We start from the raw sequence: 10,342 nt of genomic DNA on the forward strand, positions 1-10,342 counted from the left end.
CAGTATGTCGTCCGATATCACAGCATTTGAAGATATTAGAGAAAGGTTCAATCTTATTAAAATCGTAAATATGTCGTATCATTAATTAAATGTTCGTGGTTTGACAAAATTTGCTTCGTTTCATCAGGTAGTTTGAGCCATTGCCCACCATCAGAGGCGTCTGTATCACACAAAAGAAATATACAGGGTGACTCAAAATGAATACCACAACTTTAAAAATGCGTATTTAATGAAAGAAACATAATATAACCTTCTGTTATACATTATTACAAAGAGTATTTAAAAAGGTTTTTTTTCACTCAAAAACAAGTTCAGAGATGTTCAATATGGCCCCCTCCAGACACTCGATCAATATCAACCCGATACTCCAACTCGTTCCACACTCTCTGTAGCATATCAGGCGTAACAGTTTGGATAGCTGCTGTTATTTCTCGTTTCAAATCATCAATGGTGGCTGGGAGAGGTGACCGAAACACCATATCCTTAACATACCCCCATAAGAAAAAATCGCAGGGGGTAAGATCAGGGCCAGTGATGAAGTGCTCTGTCACGGGCTGCCTGGCGGCCGATCCATCGCCTTGGGTAGTTGACGTTCAGGTTCCATAACTAACCTTTTTCGTAGGACTCTCCATACAGTTGATTGTGGAATTTGCAGCTCTCTGCTAGCTCTGCGAGTCGATTTTCCTGGGCTGCGAACAAATGCTTGCTGGATGCGTGCTACATTTTCATCACTCGTTCTCGGCCGTCCAGAACTTTTCCCTTTGCACAAACACCCATTCTCTGTAAACTGTTTATACCAACGTTAAATACACCACCTATCAGGAGGTTTAACACCATACTTCGTTCGAAATGCACGCTGAACAACTGTCGTCGATTCACTTCTGCCGTACTCAATAACACAAAAAGCTTTCTGTTGAGCGGTCGCTATCTTAGCATCAACTGACGCTGACGCCTAGTCAACAGCGCCTCAAGCGAACAAATGTACAACTAAATGAAACTTTATAGCTCCCTTAATTCGCCGACAGATAGTGCTTAGCTCTGCCTTTTGTCGTTGCAGAGTTTTAAATTCCTAAAGTTGTGGTATTCTTTTTGAATCACCCTGTACTTCTTACAATAAGTTACTTAGAGTGTATATTGTAATATTTTACGCATATGTGATTTGTCAGTTCATTGTAATTCGATTTTTGTGGAACAGTTAATTAATAACATGTCATATTTACAATTACTTCAAGCAACACAGCATCAAACTTACAGGACATACTTATTAAAATTCATTGCCTTGTGACTTTCTGAGATACTAATCCAGAGCGCTAGACGAGTTACCACAGGGTACCGCCTGCAAAAGAACACTTGGTTGCGCTACGGTCGCAGGTTCGAATCTTGCCTCGGGCATGGATGTGTGTGATGTCCTTAGGTTAGTTAGGTTTAAGTAGTTCTCAGTTCTAGGTGACTGATGACCTCAGATGTTAAGTACCATAGTGCTCAGAGCCATTTGAACCAACACTTGGTTGCCTAGGAAAGGATAATTAGTCTCAGTGAAGTGATATTGTTTACTGGCACGGGTCACATCCACATAGTCAAAAACACTGAAGAGACTAAAAGTCATAGGATAGCGATGTGTATGTATACAGAGAGGGGCGATATCGCGTACACAGGGTATAAAAGGGCTGTGCATGGGTGGAGCTGTAGGCAACGGCCTTGCTGCAGTGGATACACCGATTCCCGTCAGATCACCGAAGTTAAGCTCCGTCGAGCGTGGCCGGCGCTTGGATAGATGATCATCCGGGCCGCCATGAGCTGTTGTCATTTTTCGGGGTGCACTCAGCCTCGTGATGCCAACTGAGGAGCTACTCGACCGAATAGTAGCGGCCCCGGTCACAGAAAACCATCGTAACCACTGGGAGAACGGTGTGCTGACCACATGCCCCTCTTATCCTCATCCTCATCTGAGGATGACGCGGCCGCCGGTTGGTCCCGATGGGTCACTTGTGGCCTGAAGACGGGGTGCTTTATGGGTATGCCATTTGTACTCGGTTGATTTCTGCGAGAAAGTATATGACGAGATAATGGCCGAGTGGCGGGAATTAACAGACTTTGAATGCAGAACGGTGGTTGGAGCTAGATGCACTGGATATTCCAATTCGGAAATCGTTAAGGAAAATGAAATGGAATGTCCTGTGGCGACGGCCTCCCGGCTGGTGGGCCTGATCGCCTGGTGTAAGTCTTTCAGGGTGACGTGACTTTGGCGACTTGCACGTCGATGGTGATGACATGATGACGATGAAGATGACGAAAACACCCAGCCCCTCGGCGGAGAAAATCTCCAACCCAGCCACGAACCTAACCCGGGCTCCCCAGCACGACAAGCCGGCCCGCTCTCCACTCAGCTACGGTGGCGGGCACTGTTAAGGAATTCAATATTCCCAGAAAGTGAAGGGTGTGACGGAAAATACCACTTTTCAGTAATTACGTCTCACCAAGGACAGTGGTATTACGCGAATCGATACAGACCAGTTTCCAAGTTCGCAAAACCACTGAAAATATTATGGCCATTGATTACAAGTTTCATTACCTGGTCAGCGGTGGAAACTTCTGTCTCTGACTCGGATGCAGCTAACACGCATTCTCACTTAAAATTAAAATTTGAGCAGATACTATGGCTATCCAGTTTCATTATTCCGCAAGTTTCGGCCTCCCCGTCAAACGAAAGCTGTAATCGTCACCGCGCTTCTAAAACGGGCGCAGTGACGTTCGGTAGTGGGGCTGGCGGGCGGGCACTGTCTCCATTCACGTGACAAAGTGACGAAGCTGGTAGCGTGAAATATTGCGCGCCGTCGCGGCCCCGCTGTGTGAGTCCTTTCCGGCGCACGCGGCCGGCGCTGAATGTTGCACCAGCAGTCCGCGATTAGCCCGCGGGGACCGCACACCGAATATTTACTCTCGCGGCAGCCGGCCTACGTCCTTCACCCGTCGCGCCGCGGAGCGCCGCACTGCGCAGACGCGTGACTCTGCTCCCTGGCTAGGGCACGAAAATTATTCATCAGCCGTGGCGCTGTACTTGTCGCGCGTACTCCACGTCGGCGGCTGAGTTACGCGACCGGAAAGTGTGACCTGTGACAGCGATACCGATGCTGACGTTCTGGCCGAGGCGTCCTTCCCACTCCTCAACCCAAAGGCATGAGGCATTACTTAATAAACTGCTTAGGAAGCACACAGTCCACGTATCACTGAACAAGTTCAAATGTGTGTGAAATCTTATGGGACTTAACTGCTAAGGTCAGCATTCCTTAAGCTTACACACTACTTAACCTAAATTATCCTAAGGACAAACACACACACCCATGCCGAGGGAGGACTCGATCTTCCGCCGGGACCACCTGCAGAGTCCATGACTCCAGCGCCCTTCTGACCGCTCGGCTAATCCCGCGCGGCAGTGAACAAGTGTGGGCTTATATTCAAGGGGAGGGTGAGGGGGGGGGGACACGTGTATTCTTAGACTCAAGAAGGGGATGAGGAATGAACTACACTATCTGATCAAAACCATCTGGACATCTATTAATGGTGATTAATAGGTGTCCGCATTAATGCACTACTGGCCATTAAAATTTCTGTATCAAGAAGAAATGCAGATGATAAACGGGTATTCATTCGACAAATATATTATATTACAACTCACATGTGATTACAATTTGAGTCCATAGATCCTGAGAAATCAGTACACAGAACAACGACCTCTGGCCCTAATAACATCCTTGATACGCCTGGGCATTGAGTAAAACAGAGCTGCCCATGCAGCTTCAACACGATACCACAGTTCATCCAGAGTAGTGACTGGCGTATTGTGACGAGCCAGTTGCTCGGCCACCATTGACCAGACGTTTTCAATTGGTGAGACATCTGGAGAATGTGCTGGCCAAGGCAGCAGTCGAACATTTTCGGTATCCTGAAAGGCCCGTACAGGACCTGCAACATGCGGTCATGCATTATCCTGAAATGTAGGGTTTCGCAGGGATCGAATGAGGGGTAGAGCCACGGGTCGTAACACATCTGAAATGTAACGTCCACTGTTCAAAGTGCCGTCAATGCGAACGTGAGGTGACCGAGACGTGTAACCAATGGCACCCCATACTGTCACGCCGGCTAATACACGCTTCCAATGTGCGTTCACAGCAATGTCGCCAAACATGCATGCGACCATCGCGATGCTGTAAACAGAACGTGGATTCATCCGAAAAAATGACGTTTTGCCATTCGTGCACCCAGGTTCGTCGTTGAGTACACCATCGCAGGGGCTCCTGTCTGTGATGCAGCGTCAAGGGTAATCGGAGCCACGGTCTCCGAGATGATAGTCCATGCTACAGCAAACATCGTCGAACTGTTCATGCAGATGGTTGTTGTCTTGCAAACTTCCCCATCTGTTGACTCAGGGATCGAGACTTGGCTGCACGATCCGTTACAGCCATGCGGATAAGATGCCTGTCATCTCGACTGCTAGTGATACGAGGCCGTTCCGTATTACCCTCCTGAACCCACCGATTCCATATTCTGCTAACAGTCATTGGATCTCGACCAACGCGAGCAGCAATGTCGCGATACGATAAACCGCAATCGCGACAGGCTACAATCCGACCTTTATCAAAGTCGGAAACATGATGGTACGCATTTCTCCTCCTTATACGAGGCATCACAACAACGTTTCACCAGGCAAGGTCAGTCAACTGCTGTTTGTGTATGAGAAATCGGTTGGAAACTTTCCTCATGTCAGCACGTTTTAGGTGTCGCCACCGGCGCCAACCTTGTGTGAATGTTCTGAAACCTAATCATTTGCATATCACGGCATCTTCTTCCTGTCGGTTAAATTTCGCGTCTGTAGCACGTCATTTTCGTGGTGTAGCAAATTTAATGTCCAGTAGTGTATGTCCAGCCTTAGGCTTTACACTGAGATGTCAACAGTCGCGGGGATACCTCCAAATACAGTGTCGGTCCTCCTTTCGACCGGCCTAGTGCAGCAACTCGACGTGGCGTTCACTCAACAAGTCACTGGAAGTCGCCTCCCCTGCGGAAATACTGAGTAATTCTGCCTCTATAGTCGTTCATAACACCGAAAGTGTTGCCGGTGCAGGATGATGCACACGACTACACTTTCGATTATTCACGTCGGATGTTCTGGGTGGCCAAATCATTCGCTCGATCTGTCCTCAATGTTCTTCAAACCAATTGCGCACAATTGTGTCCGGCTGATATGACATCGTTGTCTGGGAAGATACAACATGATCATCTACCTAGGGAGAAATATCATCTATGTGGCACTCTTTCCCCTATTTCACGATAGTACGAAACGAACTGCCCCTCTTTGAAGTTTTTCAATATCATCAGTCAATCCCATGTGATGTGGATCCCATACAGTGCAGCAATACTACTGACGAGGGTAGACAATCGTAGTGTAAACAGTCTCTGTAGCAGACCTGTTGCATTTTTTAAGTGTTTCGCTGATAAATAGCAATCTTTGGTTTACCTCCCTCACGACAGTATCTATGACATCTTTGCAATTGAAGTTGCTCCTAATTGTAATTCCAAGGTATTCAGTTGAACTGATAGCCTCTAAATTCGTGTGATTTATCGTGTTACAGAATTTCCGTGTTCGAAGACAATTGGCACTTTTCGCACCAGACAGATATCGTGTCTAAGGCATTCTGAAATTTAGATTTGATCTTATGATGAATTTAATAGACGGCAAATAACTTTAGTAGACGGTAAATGAGAGCAGCATCTGAAATCAATCTAAGAGGGCTACTCAGATTCTCTCCTAAAACGTTTATGTAGATTAGGAACAGCGGAGGTCTATAGCACATCCTTGGGGAATGCCGGATATCACTTATGTTTTACTCGATGACTCCGTTAGTACGTGCTGTGGCCTTTCAGACAGGAAATCATGAATCCAGTCACACAACTGAGACGATACTCAGGCAGTCAATTTGATTAAAACTCACTTGTGAGGAACGGTGCTAAAACCGTTCTGGAGATCTAAAAATATAGAATCAATTTGAGATCCCCTTTCGACAACAGTCATTACTTCGTGAGAGTAAAGAGACAATTGTGGTTCACAAAAACGATATTCTCTGAATCCACTGTGGCTACTCGTCAATAAATCTTTTTCTTCGAGGTAATTCGTAATGTTCGGCCACAGTGTGTGCTGCTCCCCGCAAAATTTCAGGAAATTTTTAAAGTTTTTTTATTATTATTTTTTTTTTATCCAGCTGCCGACAGGCAGTAGAGGCTAGCTCGGCTGACGTGCTAATCGAGAAAGACACAGGGCAGTATTGTTGATATTGCGTCAAAAAATACCGAACAGACGGGATTTCCGACACCCGCTACGGTCGAGGCGCATAGAAACGCTAACGCAGCAACACAGTATGACCAAGAGTGAAACAGCATCTTGTATCTCGGAGCACTTGAGTGCTTGTTGTTATTTATACTCCTGTTACTTCATAATGTGCACAAACGATTCGCAGTTACGTCACACAGATATTTTTATGACATAAAAATATTTTGGTTGTACAGTGTCAGTTGACCTACAATCATAAAGATATTGTCGGCCTAGTTAATTAATTTTGCGTTTGAAAATGAGATAATGCAGTAAAACTGCTTCTATCCTTTATTCTTCGTAATAATTGAGAGAATCAAGAATTACTAAAAAAACATATACCATGAATTAATTTTAGAGCTGCGGTTTCCCGTTAATCTTCCTGATAGCTTCATTTCACTTGTTGGTTGTTCAGCGATGTCTACAGCGTATGTAGTTCCCTGCAACCAGAGAGCAACTACATGTTTGATTTCAGGGCTTACACTGAGTATGATACACGTTCGTGGCTAGGCTTGTGGTTCATACATCAGGGAGGGCAAGGGGTGCTTAATGCTTCCGGTCGTGATTCTGGCACCCATTTAAATCAGGAAACTGAATCCCCAGTTCTAAGCGTGGTTGTAGCTTCCAAGAAGTGTGGCGGTTACCATATCGTCCTCAAACAACAGCGTAGATTCATCCTGAAGGACGAAAAATATTACTAATTTAAAATGTGTATATCTGGTCTGTAAGAGACAATATAACTAAGAACTATAATTTTTATTCCATATCTCCATTTCGTGACTGTTGTTCCGCATACTTCTCGCTTACTTGGTTAGCTGTCAATGTTTCAGATGTAAGCAGTTATTTTGAACTGCACCAACTAAAATAGGTATGAGACAACAGACAAGCTCCAGGTTTGTCACTTGGTCTCACAAAGCACTTATGTATGGTCATGTGGTGACTGAATGCATCATTGTAAGTGCTGTATCTTCTATAATAGCTTCCTACTACGTTTACTCAGATGTTTTCTTCTTCCCACAGTTTTATTCTGAATTATGTAGTACAGATGTGAAAATTACAGCCAAGAGTAAAATAGTAGACTTAACTGATTCCAAATGTCAACATTTACGAAATAAAATTTGGCTCATGTCTGACAGAGGTCGTTGGGTACAGAAGAGCAAATTAGGAAATTAATGAAGATCCAGTGACATCAAGTGATATCAGTGCTAATCGCTAATATACGCTGAACCTGAAAATCTCTGGTGGATTGACACAGAATTTGAATTTTCGCTATAGTTTGATTATCAGGTTGGTGCATAAGTTCATAGCGTTTTCCTTTTGCACGTTTGTTTCCCGGTTACTAGGAATTTATTTATCGATTGTCATTTTTTATTTACAGTAAAATGTTGCTATCTGAGTTGACATATTGTCATTTTGTTATTTGGAGACGATGAGTGGAGCTATGGACGCTATAAATGGAGTGCTGAGTGGAGAAATCGCAACATTTCCGACATATTCTTTTGTTTGAGTTCAGCAGAGAGGTGACAGCAGCGGAGGCAGCCTGAAAAATTTTCTCCGTGTATGGGGATATTGCCTTTGGACATCATACGGCTAGAAAATGCTTTTGTCGTTTTAAGGAAGATCGTTTTCGCGTTAGTGACTCTCAGCGTTCAGGAAGACCTTCGAGGTTTGATAAATATCGTATAACGCATTAATCTACAATGATCCTCGTCAGGGTATTCGAGGACTGGCAGGTATGATGAACTGTGATCATTCCACCATCGTGCGACATTTGCTTGCAATGGGGTTTATGGGAACCCTGTGCTCTAAGCCAAGACCAAAAAGATCAGAGGTTGGCCATATGCGCATCTCTGTTTACTCGTTATTAACTGGCTCGTGAACAACAACGACCAATCCTGTCCAGTATCGTTACTGGTAGCGAGTGATGGTGTCTTCATGCTAACATAAGGCAAAGAAAGGAGCGGTTGAGCCCAAACAAAGCAGCAACTCCCCGTACAAAGACTGAGCGCATCCACAGAAGATAATGTTACGCATCTGAATGAATAGCGACGGTGTGGTGTGCTACGAATCGCTACCCCGATGTGTAACCATCACAGCTGATTTTTTTCCGAGAACAACGACCTGGAAGACTGCGAGATGTTACTCCACCATAACGTGTGCCTGCATTCTGTTACTGACAAAGAGCACTCCACAGGAGTTTGGTTGGGAAATCAGTGCGCATCCAGCTTAATCACCTGATCTTGCGCCCTCAAATTTTCACGTTTTCCGCTGACTATCGAACAGCCTTCAAGGAACTTCCTTTCCGGATGAAAATGCGCTGCGAACACGGCTCGACGAGTTCTTCGCCTAAAAACCATGTGATTTCTGCCGTTGCGGAATCGGAAAGTCACCCCAGAATGTTATCAATAGTGAAGCGGAATATGCTGTTCATGACTAAAGTCTCTGTTGTGTGTATCTGTTGTGTGTATTAAACTGATGGAAAAATGCTACGGAGTTATGAGCCAACCTAATAAACGTAGGGATGTGAAAATTTCCCGCCCAGTTAAACACATTGTAAAGACGAGTCTAAAATAAATTACGCCCAGTGCTTCACACATCAAAGTAAGTGATTGAAACAGAAATAACAATCAATCTTGTCGGAGGCACATTCGCAACTGAGCATTATACCAGAGGTTCAAAATGTCGCTACAGTTTAAGGTTCTTTTATTTACAACACGACCGGTTTCGGGCTCTTATACACCCATTTTCAGGTGTCGTAGCTTGCGCTGTGACCCTGAGCGCCGCAGTGGACGAGTACAAGACGCAGTGTACTACCAACGAGTATAAGACCCAAAAACCGGTCGTGTTCTAAGTAAAAGAACCTTATGACTGTAGCGGCATTTTCAACCTTAAGTAGCTTTAGTAGAACGGAACTTGTACTCACAATTCATTTGCTAAAATTACTTATGAAATTCACAAAACAATATATCAGTTCTTGGCAGTTGAGGTACATCAATGACAAAAAGATTTTGTGAGTTTGTTAAAGTACTCAAAAACACATAAGTAATTAGATATTTGTACTTTTTAAATTGGACAAACATGTCTAGCAGAAGCGTCTTGTACCACCAGTAATGATCTGGCTCAGTCGATACCAGTAACAGGAGTCTAAATACCAACCACTCGTTTCCCTTTGCCGAGTGCGACTGCCAGACGGGTTGACGTGGTCGCGCCGGCAGCCACTGGCCATCGGCAATCAATGGGCGCGACCTGTGCTCCAGGCTCGGCGTTGTCGATAGCGGCGCGGCCCACCGACGACCAGCCCATCTGCAGACCGCCCACGCTTCAGCGTCGACGTCACATGTCACCAGGCGGGACAGCTGACCCTCGCCCACGGGACCCGCCGTGTTTCAAAAGCGCAGCCTTGCCAAGGCTGGCTAAGTATGGGCCGGTCGGCTATCGAACGTAGTAGGGAGCTACACTACAAGCCATTAAAATTGCTACACCAAGAAGACATGCAGATGATAAACGGGTATTCATTGGACAAATATATTATGCTAGAACTGACATGTGATTACATTTTCACGCAATTTGGGTGCATAGATCCTGAGAAATCAGTACCCAGAACAACCACCTCCGACCGTAATAATGGCCTTGATACGCCTGGGCATTGAGTCAAACAGAGCATGGATGGCGTGTACAGGTACAGCTACCAATGCAGCTTCAACACGATACCACAGTTCATCAAGAGTAGTGAGTGGCGTATTACAATATAAATAAGTGACCTTGTGGATGACATCGGAAGTTCACTGAGGCTTTTTGCGGATGATGCTGTGGTATATCGAGAGGTTATAACATTGTACTGAAATGCAGGAGGATCTGCATCGAATTGACGCATGGCGCAGGGAATGGCAATTGAATCTCAATGTAGACAAGTGTAATGTGCTGCGAATACATAGAAAGATAGAGCCCTCATCATTTAGCTAAAATATAGCGGGTCAG

This window comes from Schistocerca serialis, chromosome 1 (assembly GCF_023864345.2).
Source record: "Schistocerca serialis cubense isolate TAMUIC-IGC-003099 chromosome 1, iqSchSeri2.2, whole genome shotgun sequence".
Lineage (NCBI taxonomy): Eukaryota > Metazoa > Arthropoda > Insecta > Orthoptera > Acrididae > Schistocerca > Schistocerca serialis.